Genomic DNA, 15,000 nt, shown 5'->3' with positions numbered 1-15,000 from the left:
CCCCAATGGGAAATTTGTATTTAGGAACTATACGATGGGAAGACAGGAATATCCCAGGCGTCAGCCGCAGTGTAGCGCCGCAAAGTGATCTAGGGCGAGGTGACTTGCTCAAGGAGATACAACCAGACATGTAGTCGAACTCGGTACCTTTTGGATAGGAAGCAAAGACCGTACCTCTGAGCCACGCTGATAATATTGAGACATGACACTTAGGAGCTCCTTGTGTATGCAATTTGAAGTCGGCTCACTTTGCACAGTTGCACTGCGGCTGACGCCAAGGTTATTCTAGTGTTCCCTTAGAATAAAACCTATATACAAATTGTGTCCCTTTGGGAATGAATAAAGGGAATTCATTATTTAATTTATTTATATTTATTATTATTATAGACTCTGATATCATTATGATTACACTTAGCCTAATAGAGGGAATTTATTTTCTTTTATCTTATGAAAAGCATGGAATTTTATATTTTTATGAGTCAATTTTGTACATTTCTACATTAATGAGTCAGAATTTGACCCTAAGTGCATTATGTTTGCAGCTCTGATAACTGAACAAATTTATGGGCCTGATTTAACATTATTGTAATGGACAAAATAATGTGCGGCTATGTGGTCTAGTGGTATGACACTCACTTTCTGATCGGAAGGTCCTGGGTTCGAGCCTCGGCGCATAGTTGAGTAATTGGAAAAGACTCTTTACTCATATTCTCTCACCATACCCAGGTGTGAAATGAGTACCTGGCAGTTTACAGCGTTGTCTCTGTCCGAAAAAAATTGTTACATCCCCTAACAGGCGTCATGTTCCGTCCTAAATGTTAAATGTCGCTGTTGGCCAGGGACCCCTTGTAAAGCGCTTTGAGCACATTTAGTGGATATTGCGCTATAATATATATTTTAAAAGCTCAAAAATGTTAGAGAGCGGCTTGAGAGTTTTTTGTGGATTTTTCTCTCTTACATCAATGAGACTATAGATAGTATGCAGATGACGTCACTCAGGCCTTTGTTATTGTTTTTGCCATCCGCGTCTGCGAGTTGTTCTCACTAAACTGTATTAACCAGACTATAAAAGTTCATGGTTACACAGCGTTTGTGTGATGGTCCGTTATACTTCCGGATGGCAATGTTGTGAACTCCTTGGCCAAGCGCATTCTATCTATAGCAATTTCGGGTTATCGGACCTGACAAAACCGGATCCAACCAGCAGACCGTTTATCCGAAAGATCAATATTATGACTGAACCACATCAACAATGTTTATAACAAACCAAATACAAAATCTCAGCCTGCACAACATGTACTTTAGTCAGGACTTGGAGAGGCCCAAGAGTCGATGTCTGTCCGATGGACATGGCCATACATACACTTTACGATCGGAATTAATTATAATAATATGTGTGTCAATGTCCATCACAGGTCTCAGCTGCCAGGCGTCATACAACCACACAACCAAAACCAAAAACAAACAAAACAACAACAACAACAACAAAAAAACAACAACAAAATCACGTAATAAAATGCAAGTAACCATACGTCGTCGCTCTTCGCTCCTTGCTCATAAAAATATCTGTCTGTTACTGTTATATAAATGGAACGAAATAGGCTTCAACAGCCGTGACGTCATTTCCCTCGTAATGACGCATAGTAACTTAGTAACTGGTTCTAAACTATCGGAACAATGGCGGACGCCCTTATGAAATACTTCTCCCTCCGACGAGCATAAAAGTGTATTCAGAGGCGAAAAAGATTATAAAAATCTGATCATGTTTTGACGTTTATACATTCTGATCACATGACATGTGAAAAAGTTCTAGCCTGCATGAAGGACAAAAAGTACCGATATTCTTTGTTTAGAACCAAGCTGCTGATTGCTGGGCGGACGTGACATCAGCCTATTGAATCCTGTTGACGTCACCCACCCAGCTCTTTGTTATTGTTTTTAGACAGCCGTTTCGGTGACTACTTCTCAATAAAGTGTATCAATCAGACTATAGAAGGAACGAAATTGACGTCATTCATCTCTTTGTTATTATTTTTAGAAAGCCATGTTGGTGATTGACTTACTTGACTTATTGTCGATCGCCTCCTAATCTTCGGACTGGGACGCTTTGAGAGCTTCTCTGATTTGTCGAGTGAGTTCTTTCCACTGATGACAGTCTGCTGTGATGGATCTCAGGTGTTTTAAATCTTTTTCGCATCTCAGGCCTTGTGTGTCTGGTGTGTCATCGAGGCGCTTTAGGTCTTTATTTATCGTAGTGTATATTATTATGCTTGTTGTTGATCTGCCTTTGTGTTTGTTATGTCAGCTTGGTGTAAAGAATAACGTCATGCCTTATTAGCTGGAATATTTCTGTCTCTCCTTAAAATAATATGTCCAAACAGTCTCCATCTTGTTTCCAACATTGTTTCTTCGCATTTTATGTACAGCTATTTGTTACTTACTTTGGTTGTGAAGTGGGTATTTTGATGATTAGTTCTCACTAAATTATATTCAATCAGACTATAAACATAAATTAAGGTCACGCATACTTTTGTGTTTTTGTACATTATATCCGACTGACTGATTGTGTGAGTAATTTATCTTAGCGCATAGAATCAATACACCGAATTTAACGAGGCGTTATACAAAGAAAACAAATTGATGTTATGTGTTTAGGTTACATACTCACACCATCCGCCAGCCGGATAAGACGTACCAACATTTAAAACTATGTGTAACCTTGTGAACGTTTATAGTCTGATTAATACAATTTAGTGATGAGCAAAAACCAAAATTGGCTGTCTAAAAACAAAAACAAAGAGCTGAGTGACGTCAATTTCCTTCTTTCTATATAATACCACTCACCATCCTGTGTTAAGAAATTAAGGAGCAGGTGTAAGATAAAAAAACTGAACAAGTGTGTATGAAAGGTGCCAGACAAAGCAAGAAAGAAAAATACAAGTAAATAAAAAGCGAGGGTTCACAGCGCAAAACGTGTACCCTTGTGAAGAATATAGGTATTAAAGTTGTCCCCAACTATCGGGAGCCTCTCTGACCGGTAATCAGAATGTCTGAAGTTCGGTTCCCGGTCGAGGTAGACCGAATTTTTGGATGGTGTTTTGTTTTTATATTTTTCTTTCTTCCTTTGTCTGGCACCGTTTCATACACATTTTTCAGGTCTTTAGCAAAGAATCGCGGGCTTATATCCCTCTCCTGTATCTATCAGGAAGCGGGGGGAGCGACATTAAAAATGATGAATTTTGACCCAGTTTACTAAAATTCGATTTTGGTGGGATGTTGTCATGTGACCAATTGTCTGTATAAAAATTTGCATGAGAACTTTTTTCGACTGAAAATAACGTGTTTTGTGACCCATGGTATGGTGAAATCCATGCCCATTTATAGTTTCAGTGGACTGATTTCATGAAAGAATATCAAATAGTCTTTATAATTAAGTAAAGGCAAAAACATAGCAATGAAAAGTAAAAAAAAAACCTCTCCTCTATCTTTAACAACCAATCACTTTGTTATTAATTATGTCATGTGGTCACAATCCAATCAGAGAGCGAGAGGAGAGTTTTTCCCTAAACTAGTTTACTTTGACTTTTAAATGCGTTTTTCTCAAAACTGCAATTTTCGTCACTAAAAATCTAACTCCTCCCTCAATTTTCAATCAATCTTCTTCAATCTTTCTACAAATGAGTATTATGTAAATACGCAGGTCCTCTAGAAGCCGGGTTTATGAAAAAAAAAAATCTATGACTAATTTGCAGTTATGTAACTTTTTTTCAAGGGGAATAATCGAGTAATAACTTTGACCTTAATTTTTTAAGATTCTAATTTTAAAAATCAAAAATCGGGCTTCCAGAGCCTCTTTGTTTTCCTTTTGTCTACCTGTGGCCAATATATTATGGCTCTCGGTTGATAAACAAAAAAGCCTTTGACTTTTAAATGTTTGTTATTTATTTTCCAATATGGCGTCGTTTCCATAGCAACGGGCAACTTTTTTCGAAAAAAGTTGTGTGCTTTCATCCTTCCCAAACACATACATTATGACTGTGCACAGAAGTTAAGGATATTTCATCAAATTAAAAAAATGACCCTTTAGTGTCGATTATCGATACGGAAACCCCACATTGCTTTCTACATAACATTTTTATTTCCCTTTTTCTTTTTTTTTTTTTTTTGTTCGATTTCATTCTTTTTTTTTCTTTATATTTCTTTCCTCTACTTCTTCCTCTACTTCTTTTTTTTTGTTTTTTTTTTTTTTTTGCTTTTTTTCGGTGATAACCGTGTATGTCTTGTGATAAAATAATGATAAATCATCTCTGGCCGGCCACAGAACATCTCGTGGTATTTCAGACATTATGCATTAATAATTATTATAATCACATCCCATACATAAAAAAGACAATTCCAATACAGGAGAATTAATGACGTTCAATGATAGATTCCCCCGAAATTCCCCACGCTCGAGATATGCATGCATCGACCCTGCGTGTAATGATGGTGATATAATGATGATATCTCATATCGCATATTGCATAATAATGAAATAAATTGCACTCCCTTCCTTCAAATAACTAGGGTAAACCTTGTGTGCTGATATATTATGTGGCCTAGTGGTATAACACTCGATTTCGGAGAGGGCGGAAGGTCCAAATTTCGAGTCCCACTTTGAATGGCATATAATATGTAGTTAAATAGTTGGAAAAGGCTCTTTACTCTTATTATTATTATTATTATCATTATTATTATTATTATTATTATTATTATTATTATTATTATTATTATTTTATTATTTTATTTTTATTATTATTATTATTATTATTATTATTATTATTATTATTATTATTATTATTATTATTATTATTATTTTATTATTATTATTATTATTATTATTATTATTTATTATTATTATTATCATCATCATCATTATGATTATTATTATCATTATTATTATTATTATTATTATTATATTATTATTATTATTATTATTATTATTATTATTATTATTATTATTATTATTATTATTATTATTATTATTATTATTATTATTATTATTATTATTATTATTATATTATTATTATTATTATTATTATTATTATTATTATTATTATTATTATTATTATTATTATTATTATTATTATTATTATATATATATTATTATTATTATTATTATTATTATTATTATTATTATTATTATTATTATTATTATTATTATTATTATTATTATTATTATTATTATTCTCTCACCTTACTCATTTGTTAAATGAGTACCTAGTCCTTAAACAGCGTTTTGTCTATCCGAAAAAAATTGTAATAATATCTCTTAACAGCAGGGGTCATGTTCTCTTCTTACATGTTAAATGTTGCTGTTGGCCAGGGACCCTTTGTATAGCGCTTTGAGCACGTTTAATGGATATTGCGCTCTATCAATGCTCAGTTGTGTTTAATAGGCGAAAGTTGATGTTTCCAGCGTGTCTATGCAGTGATCTGACGTTATAGTATCACGTGGTTTATAGTATCATCATGGCTTGTCGCTCCAACACCGAACCCACACCACAACTTCTGTCAAGACTCTTTGGTCATGGTCAGTGTAGCTGAGCCCATCCTGGCATTCTCTAAGGATGTGCTCCATCGTCTGCTCTCGGCATCCACATGTACACAAGCTAGTATCAGCAAGTCCCCACTTTTCATGCTTCCAGCTGTTCTTCCAAATTTTGCCCGTGCTCTGTTCCTGTGTTACCCATTCATTCATGGGGAGCTCAGTTCCGTAGGGCAGTTCTTCTCTCGTATCTTCAACGGCTTCATTTGCATGGTTGTCCCACTCCCTAAAATAAAGGTTTTTGGTATGGGTAGACAAGGGATGAGAGAGACACAGAGAGAGAGAGAGAGAGAGAGAGAGAGACAGAGAGAGAGAGAGAAAGACAGAGAGAGAGAGACAGTGAGAGGGAGAGAGAGAAGGAGAAAGAGAGAGAGACTGAGAGAGACAGACAGAAAGACACAGAGAGAGAGAGAGAGAGAGAGAAAGAGAGAGAGAAGAAGAAGACGAGAGAGAGAGAGGGAGAGAGGGAGAGAGAGAGAGAGAGAGAGACATAAGACAGAGAGAGAGAGGAGAGAGAGGAGAGAAGGAGAGAGAGAGAGAGAGAGAGAGAGGGGAGAGAGAGAGAGAGAAGAAGAGGAGAGAGAGAGAGGAGAGAGAGGAGAGAGAGAGAGGAGAGAGAGAGAGAGAGAGAGAGAGAGAGGAGAGAGAGAGAGGAGAGAGAGAGAGAGAGAGAGAGAGAGAGAGAGAAGAGGAGAAGAGAGAGAGAGAGAGAGAGAAGAGAGAGAGAGAGAGAGAGAGAGAGAGAGAGAGAGAGAGAGAGAGAGAGAGAGAGAGAGAGAATATTTAATAACAAAAAACCCATACAATAACTGTAACTTCTGATTTTGGTCACAGATATAAAATTATTCTTCTCTGGATAACCAGATTATTTTCATGTATCTGTCTAGACGTGTCTAAGACCAATATACTCCAATCCATCATATTATAACCCCCCCCCCCCCCCCCCCCCCCCCAACCTTCTCACAGCCCACCTCCCCCCACCCCCACCCCACCAAACACATTTCCTTTTATCATCCACCTCCCCCCCCCCTCACACCCCCCCCCCCCCCCACCATTCTCACAGCCGCCCACCTCCCCCCACCCCCCACCCTACCAAACACATTTCCTATTATCATCCACCTCCCCCCCTCCCCCCACCCCGCTCCCAACCCTAGCCCCCCAATATTCCAGGATGGGCACAAAAAAACTCACAAACCCACAAACGAATCCAGCCCATTCAAAAACGGCTCCGTGGAGTCGAACTTGATGCCGATAATTGTCACACGTCCCGTCATTCGGGTATGTCGGAATGGACGTACCTCTTAGACCGTAAAATTTTTTTGAGCTTTTATATAGAGCAATATCCACTAAACGTGCTCAAAGCGCTTTACAAAAGGTCCCTGACACGCAACATGTAGAACGAGACACGACGCCTGTTAGGCGATATTACAAATTATTTTTTCCGACAGATACAAAGCTATCCGTGGGCATGTACTCATTCTTTACTTGAGTACGGTGAGAGAATGTGAGTCAACAGCATTTTTACAAGGACTCAGATATGCGCCGAGCGAGGCCCGAACCCAGGATCTTCCGATCCGAAAGCGAAAGCGAACGGACCAACACACTAAACGTTGTGTATCCATGAACGTTTATAGTCAGGTTAATATAGTTCAGTGAGCATTACTCATAAACGCGGATGGCAAAAAATAATAACAAAAACCTGAGTGACGTCATCATCGTTCTATCTATATTTTAACAATGGCTACGCTAGGACACACAAGGTCGTCCAGATTGGCCATTCCTCCCTCTCCAGTGCTGTTGCCATGTATGCCTCTTCCAATGTCATCTCCCCAGTTTTAAGGTCTTTCTTGACAGTTACTTTTCACATCGTCTTTTGGTCATCCTTGTGTTCGTCAGTTGTTATCACTTCATCCATTCAAATATCAACCCTTACATTACCAACTATAGAAAAATCGTCACATTCGCCGTCTGTGCGTTTATGCGGTCTAGTGGTATGACACTCGCTTTCGGATCGGAAAGTCCGGGGTTCGAGCCTGGCTCGGCGCATAGTTGAGTCCTTGGAAAAGGCTCTTTATTCACATTCTCTCACCGTAAAAATGAGTAAAATGAGTACCTGGTCATTAATAGCGTTGTCTCTGTCCTAACAGGCGCTATGTCCCGTCCTACATGTTAAGTGTTGCTGTTGTGCAGGGACCCATTTTAAAGCGCTTTGACAACGGTAAGTGGATATTGCCCTTATATAAAAGCCCAATTTAGATTCAACCAAAATTTTTCTCATTCTGATTTCTTTTCTACATCACATCATTTAAATAGAATATTTTGTTTTAGCAATAAAAACTTGACACTGTCTCGTAGAGCTTTTTTTGCTGAAGAATATTATAATATATCGAATGTGCTTTTTGCTTTTCTGTTTGAATAAATACATCTTTTTTTGTTAAGTTGGGTTTTAAATTTTGGGTAAAATTCTGAAAATGTATGGCAAGCAGAGAGTTAAGCCCATAAAACCATGAAAATGCGCTATATAAATGCTTTATCCCATTAAAAAAATAAGCTTTTATAAAGCGCAATATCCACTAAACGTGCTCAAAGCGCTTTACAAGGGGTCCCTGGCCAACGGCAACACGTAACATGTAGAAGGAAACCTGGCGATATTACATTTTTTTTTTTTTTGGACAGAGACAACGCTGTTGATAGTCATGTAATCATTTTATACCTGAGTACTGTGAGAGAATGTGAGTAAAGAGCCTTCTCCAAGGACTAACTATGAACCGAGCGAGGCTCGAACCTAGGACTTTCCGATCAGAAAGCGAGTGTTATACCTTTAGACCACATAGCCGCACACATCCCATACATGGGATAATAATACTGTCTCCCGAACATTCCTTTTTGATTCGACCCTCTTCCAATTTTATCAAAAGAAGAGGGGAAATTAGCAACAAAACAACTGAAAATAAAACACATAATATTTGGCGTCTATCAGACCTTATCGATTTGGCTTGTGTGTGTGTGTGTGTGTGTGTGTGTGTGAGTGTGTGTGTTTGTGTGTGTGTGTATTTTTTAATTCATTTGTTTTCCGCGTCCAATTGGATTAAACGATAAAGATAACATCAATGTAAAGACTCCAGTTTTTTGGGGTTTATTTATTTTTTTTTTTTTGGTTTTTAGTTTTTTTTTTTTTTTTGTTTGTTTGTTTGTTTTTTTTGTGTGGTTTTTTTTTGTATTCTGTCTGCCTACGATATCGAGTCCATGCATTATTGATGAGGTGAGCAGATGATGGGCTTCTGAGAGGGTTTTTTTGGTTCTTTATTCCTTGTTGTTTTGCCCAGCCTGACTGGAATCGATGGGGGTGATGTCCAGATCTCAATGTAATGTGAATCCGAAAAAAAACCAAAAAAAAAAAAAAACCAAAAAAAAACAAAAAAAACCGCAACGTTTAGTTAAGCCGCCTCGCCGTGCCCCTGGAAATCGATCTGGGATTTTGTAAAGTTCTGTGATTTCCTGTGTACGGCTTGTGGTATAGATAGTATGCGCTTGGCTAAGAAGCTCATAACATTGCCATCCGGAAGTGTATCGGACCAACACACAAAACTGTGTATGAACGTTTATAGCCGGGTTAATACAGTTCAGTGAGCATTACTCATAAACGCGGATGGCAAAAAAAAAAACAATAACAAAGATCTGAGTGATGTCATCTTCGAACTATCTATAGTGGTATGGCATTCACTTTCGGATTGGAAGGTCATGGGTTCGAGCGTCGCTCGGCGCATAGTTGAGTCCTTGGAAAAGGCTATTTACTATTCACATTATCTCACCGTACTCGGTGTAAAATATTGACCGATAACATTGACCTTGTGCCGAATTGAACTTTATTTGAAGTAAATCGCGTGATTTTTCATGAAATTATGGTCAGATGTATGGGATAGGTAATATCTCAGTTCAAACCTTTTCACCATCCGACTGATTATGTCATCCACTGTAACATTTAACTGACTTGAACAATGATTTTATTGGAAATTTGTACATCTTGGGTATGCGGCTATGTGGTCTGGTGGTATAACACTCGCTTTCGGATCGAAAGGTCCTGGGTTCGAGCCTCACTCGGCACCTAGTTGAGTCCTTGGCAAAACCCTCTTTACTCAAATTCTATCACCGTACTGAGGTGCAAAATGAATTAAAATGTCGTTAACAGCGTTGCGTCTGTTGGAAAAGATTGTAATATCGCCTAATTGGCGGCATGTCATGTCGCCTCGTCCTACATATTAAGTGTTTCTGTTGGCTGGGGATCCCCTGTAAAGCGCTTTGAGCTCGTTTAATGGAAATTGCTTTATATAAATGCTCTAGTTATAAATAAATAAATATAATATATATATATATATATATATATATATATATATATATATATATATATACATCAGCCAATAACAGGGACCTGAGTGACGTCATCTTCGTTCTAGCCATATTATTGTATTGGAGAAATTGAATTAGAGCAACACTCACATGCACTTATTTGCATATATGTGACCCAACGTCTCAAAACGATATTATGTCGGGATGAACCAGATGCTAAAAAGTCAAATTAGAGCTAAACTGGTGAGAAATATGAATTATTGGTATTCAGCCCTCTAAAATATGTTATTCATTTTCCTCAATAAAACATACAAACACAACCCAAGTCGGATATTTCTGACTACAAATTCAATTTTCAGCATCTTAATAATCCCGACTTGATTCCGGAGTGACGAGATTAGACGAGAGGACGCGAGAAAAAATTGAACAATTGTTCGGTAACTCGATCGGTCGGTCTGCTTCGGCGTGTAACTATAACTCCGTATTATTATGTACAAGTCGATCGAAACAAATCTTCAGCTGTGATCTGCCCGGTGGGAGTCCTGAGACCTTGTAAAAATCCAAAATCGATACAGGCTAAACCAAGATTTTTTTTCTCAACCCCCTGTCCATCGCGCAGTGATTGGGTAGTTGGGTCTGTTAGATATTGTGGAAAGTACTTTACAATTGATTAGTATCCTATCCAAAGGATACTGTTGTCCGTTTTACATTATAGAAAAACGAGATAAACTCCAGCTCCATGGGCACTACTATGAATATTTTTAAAAAAATAAATTTTTAGCTTTTAAATAGCGTAAAAATATATTACACGTGTTCAAGTCGATTTACAAAGGGTTCAAAGCCAACAGCAACACTTCACATGTAGGACGCCACATTCCGCCTGTTTTGGAGCACGTTTTAGTGGATATTACTCTATAGATAGAACGAAGATGATGTCACCCAGGCCTTTGTTATTATTTTTTGCCATCCATGTTTGTGAGTAATTTTCACTAAACTTTATTAAACAGACCATAAACGTTCAAGGTTACACATAGTTTTGTGTGTTGGTCCGTTATACTTCCGGATGGCAATGTTGTGAGCTTCTTAGCCAAGCGCACACTATCTATATCATCAATACAGGTCTTATTTCTCTCCTATTTTATCCTTTTGACTCAATTTTTGTTGTTATTTTGGGTTTTTTAAAAAAAACAGGACAGAAGAATAGAATGAAGGAATGTCTGCGATGCCATCAGAGAAAATTGAAAATAGCGTCTGGTGACCTTGTGTTAGATCACGTGATAGAATAATTCTTGACTGACCGTTGTGTCTGGAGTGTGCACAAGCGTGGATCCCTAATGCAATCTGGCATTGCGGCCTGACAACCAGACAGTCAAACAGCCAGACAGCATGACAGCCTGACAACCAGACAGCCAAACAGCCAGACAGCCAGACAGCCAGACAGCCATACACAAAGGGGGGGGGGGGGGGGGTAAAGAATAGTTATAGAATTATACGTTGCAAGATCGACAACTATCTAGCGGTTTTTTGTTGGGTGCACAATAAGTAGATAGTGTGCGCTTGCAAGCTAAAAAAACTCACAACATTGCCATCGGCAATTATAACGGACCAACAACAACATATCTATGTGTATTCTTGTTTATAGATAGTATGCAGATGACGTCACTCAGGCCTTTGTTATTGTTTTTGCCATCCGCGTTTGTGAGTTGTTCTCACTAAACTGTATTAACCAGACTATAAAAGTTCATGGTTACACAGAGTTTGTGTGTTGGTCCGTTATACTTCCGGATGGCAATGTTGTGAACTCCTTGGCCAAGCGCATTCTATCTATAGTCTGGTTAATACAGTTTAGTGAGAATTACTAATTAACCTCAATGGCAAAAAAAAAAAAAAAAAAGACAATAACAAAGACCCGAGTGACGTCATCTTCATTCTATCAAAATATTGTGCCAAAGTTGTGGAAAAGAAAATAATTATAATAATGATAATGAAAAAATAATAAAAATAATATGTATAAACATGAATAAATAAATAAATAAATAAATAAATAAATAAATAAATAAATAAATAAATAAATAAATAAATAAATAAATAATAAATAAATATATAATAATAATATAATAATAATAATAATAATAATTAATAATAATAATAATAATAATAATAATAATAATAATAATAATAACAAATGATGTGAGAATAATAAATGTATTTTTATTTAAATATTTACATTCATACGTTAGTGGAGTGGATACCCTTTCTGTACTCTCACTGTTGATCTTACGTGCAAAAGAAACATCCATTGTCTAAATCAATAAAGAGAAAAATAAGCATTAAAGACATCAAACACGAAATATAACCAGTAGAGCCATAGAACAAAAGATCGACTTTGAACCGAGCGAAGAATTTTAATAAAGATGGGGCAGATTGGGAGGTGGCGGGGAGGGGAGGGGAGGGGAGAGGGGGGACAATTAAACATTTTATAATGACTGTAAAAACAAGTCTGGCTGAGTTGAAAGTGAAATCATTTCATCTCCTTTTTGCTAGAACGTTTTATAGACTCGTTTCGTTCTCCGACAGCCATAGTCAAATTTAACCAGTTAACTTTCGTACTCTGGAAAAACTCGTATTTAAAATGTTGGCTAGAAAGCTCGTCCTTCAAATATCGATCGATTTAATTGACACTCATCTTGGCAAAAACTCTCCAACCTGGAACTTTGCGAGGTCTTCCTTAAGTCCCAGGTTTGAGGGCTTTTGCCAGGATGAGTGTTAATTGATTCGTTGGATATTTAAAGGACGAGTTTTCTGGCCAAATTTCATAATGCGAGATTTTAAAAAAGAGAACGCCTGTTATCTGGTTATTAACATTTCTCTTTCAGCATCCTTTAGGGAGGAAAATGAACAGAAATAAAACAGGCTATAGTCTCGACCTAGTCTGTGATTTTCTTTGTTGTAATGTTGCCATATGGAGCAGTGGTCAATATTTATTTATAACAAGTGTCCCATGGTCTCCAAATGGTATGATGTCGGGATTATCCAGATGCTAAAAAAGTCAAATTAAATCCAAACTGATTTTAAAAATATAAAATGTCGGTTTTTGTCGTTCTAAAATACTGTAATCATTCTCCTCAATAAAACAAATAAACAAAACCTAAGACTTATATTTTTGGTTATAAATTATATTTTCACTGTCTTAGTCATCCCGCATCATACAGTTTGGAGGGCATGGGGCACAACTATGAAAGCTCGTGTTCATTTATATTTGTATAGGTTGTCAATAAATGATATTTTGTACTTTACAAAAAAACTGACAGTATTTCTAATCAGTTCAGCTTTAAATTCACTCTATGGAGTCATGCCTTAAACTTATCGCCTGACACTGACCAAAACATGACGTCAAAAGACAAGTCTTTGGTCGCAAAAGAAAACAAATCGTGAGTTGTATTCAATAGTTCAACCAATCGAATCACTTGTTTTCTTGAGCTCGACTAAGGGCAACTCACTCGATGGTGCAAAAACCTAAAAATAACGTCAACAGGGAAAATTCCTGATGGGTTCTAGTGTCAGACTATCAGTTAACGATGACCACGGTCTGATCGTAGCCATCTATAAATTATAGCCTGACACTAGAACCCTCTACGACTTTTGACGTCATTGCTTAGGTTTGTGTAGCGTCTAGTGATTTGTCGTTAGTAGACCTCAAGGAAACAAGTTATTCCAATGTATGAACTACTGAATACAACTCACTATTTGATTTCTTTTGTGGCAAAAGACAGGCATTTTGACGTCATTTTTTTGGTCAGTGTCAGGCTATATTTTTACGATGGCTACGGTTCTAGTTTCAGGTTATCAGTTAACGATGGCTACGGTTCTAGTGTCAGGCTATAAGCTAACGATGGCTACGGTTCTAGTGCCAGGCTATAAGTTACCGATGGCTACGGTTCTAGTGTCAGACTGACAGTTAACGATGGCTACGGTTCTCGTGTCAGGCTTTCAGTTAACGATGGCTACGGTTCTAGTGTTAGGCTGTCTGTTAACGATGGCTACGGTTCTCGTGTCAGGCTTTCAGTTAACGATGGCTACGGTTCTAGTGTAAGGCTGTCTGTTAACGATGGCTACGGTTCTAGTGTCAGGCTTTCAGTTAACGATGGCTACGGTTCTACAGTCAGGCTGTCAGTTAAAGATAGCTACGGTTCTAGTGTCAGGCTGTCAGTTAACGATGGCTACGGTTCTAGTGTCAGTATATAAGTTAACGATGGCTACGGTTCTAGTGTCAGGCTTTCAGTTAACGATGGCTACGGTTCTACAGTCAGGCTGTCAGTTAACGATGGCTACGGTTCTAGTGTCAGGCTATCAGTGAACGATGGCTACGGTTCTAGTGTCAGGCTATAAATTAACGATGGCCACGGTTCTAGTGTCAGGCTATAAATAAACGATGGCTACGGTTCTAGTGTCAGAGTGCCAGATACTAGTGTCAGACTGTCAGTTAACGATGGCTACGGTCTAGTCCATCCCGACATGATACCGTTTGGAAAAGACGGGTCGCAAATATATTCAAAGATGGACTGAGTGCAGACAGGTGAATTAACCCGTTACTTTCATAAAATGTATTGAAACCCTTTGAAATAATAATATACAACGATGTAATGGCGATTGTTTGTTTTTATGAGGTATGAGGGCGAACATGTGAAGTGTCATTGAGGGGTCAAGGGAAAGGGGCGGGCGGGGGGGGGGGGGGGGGGGAGGGACTCGTTTTGTAGCAAAGTAAATCTATTGATGATATGAGTTTAAGCAATATACTCACAACTTCCGCCAGCCGGATTTATAATGTTCCAACACACAAAACTGTGAGTGACATTGAACGTCTATAGGCTGATTGAAATGATTTAGTGAGAGTTAATCACTAAAATGTCTGCCTAAAAACAATAACCAAAAGCTGAGTGATGTCAACTTCGTTCCTTCTATATTGTTCCTTTTATGTCCAATCTTTATAAAAACAAACAACACCCCCCCCCCACACACACACACAAAACAACAACAACAAACCAAAAAAAAAACCAAACAAACAA

This window comes from Berghia stephanieae, chromosome 6 (assembly GCF_034508935.2).
Source record: "Berghia stephanieae isolate SIO BIC M18660-M18661 chromosome 6, UCSD_Bste_1.3, whole genome shotgun sequence".
NCBI lineage: Eukaryota > Metazoa > Mollusca > Gastropoda > Nudibranchia > Aeolidiidae > Berghia > Berghia stephanieae.
This window is presented reverse-complemented; position numbering follows the sequence as displayed.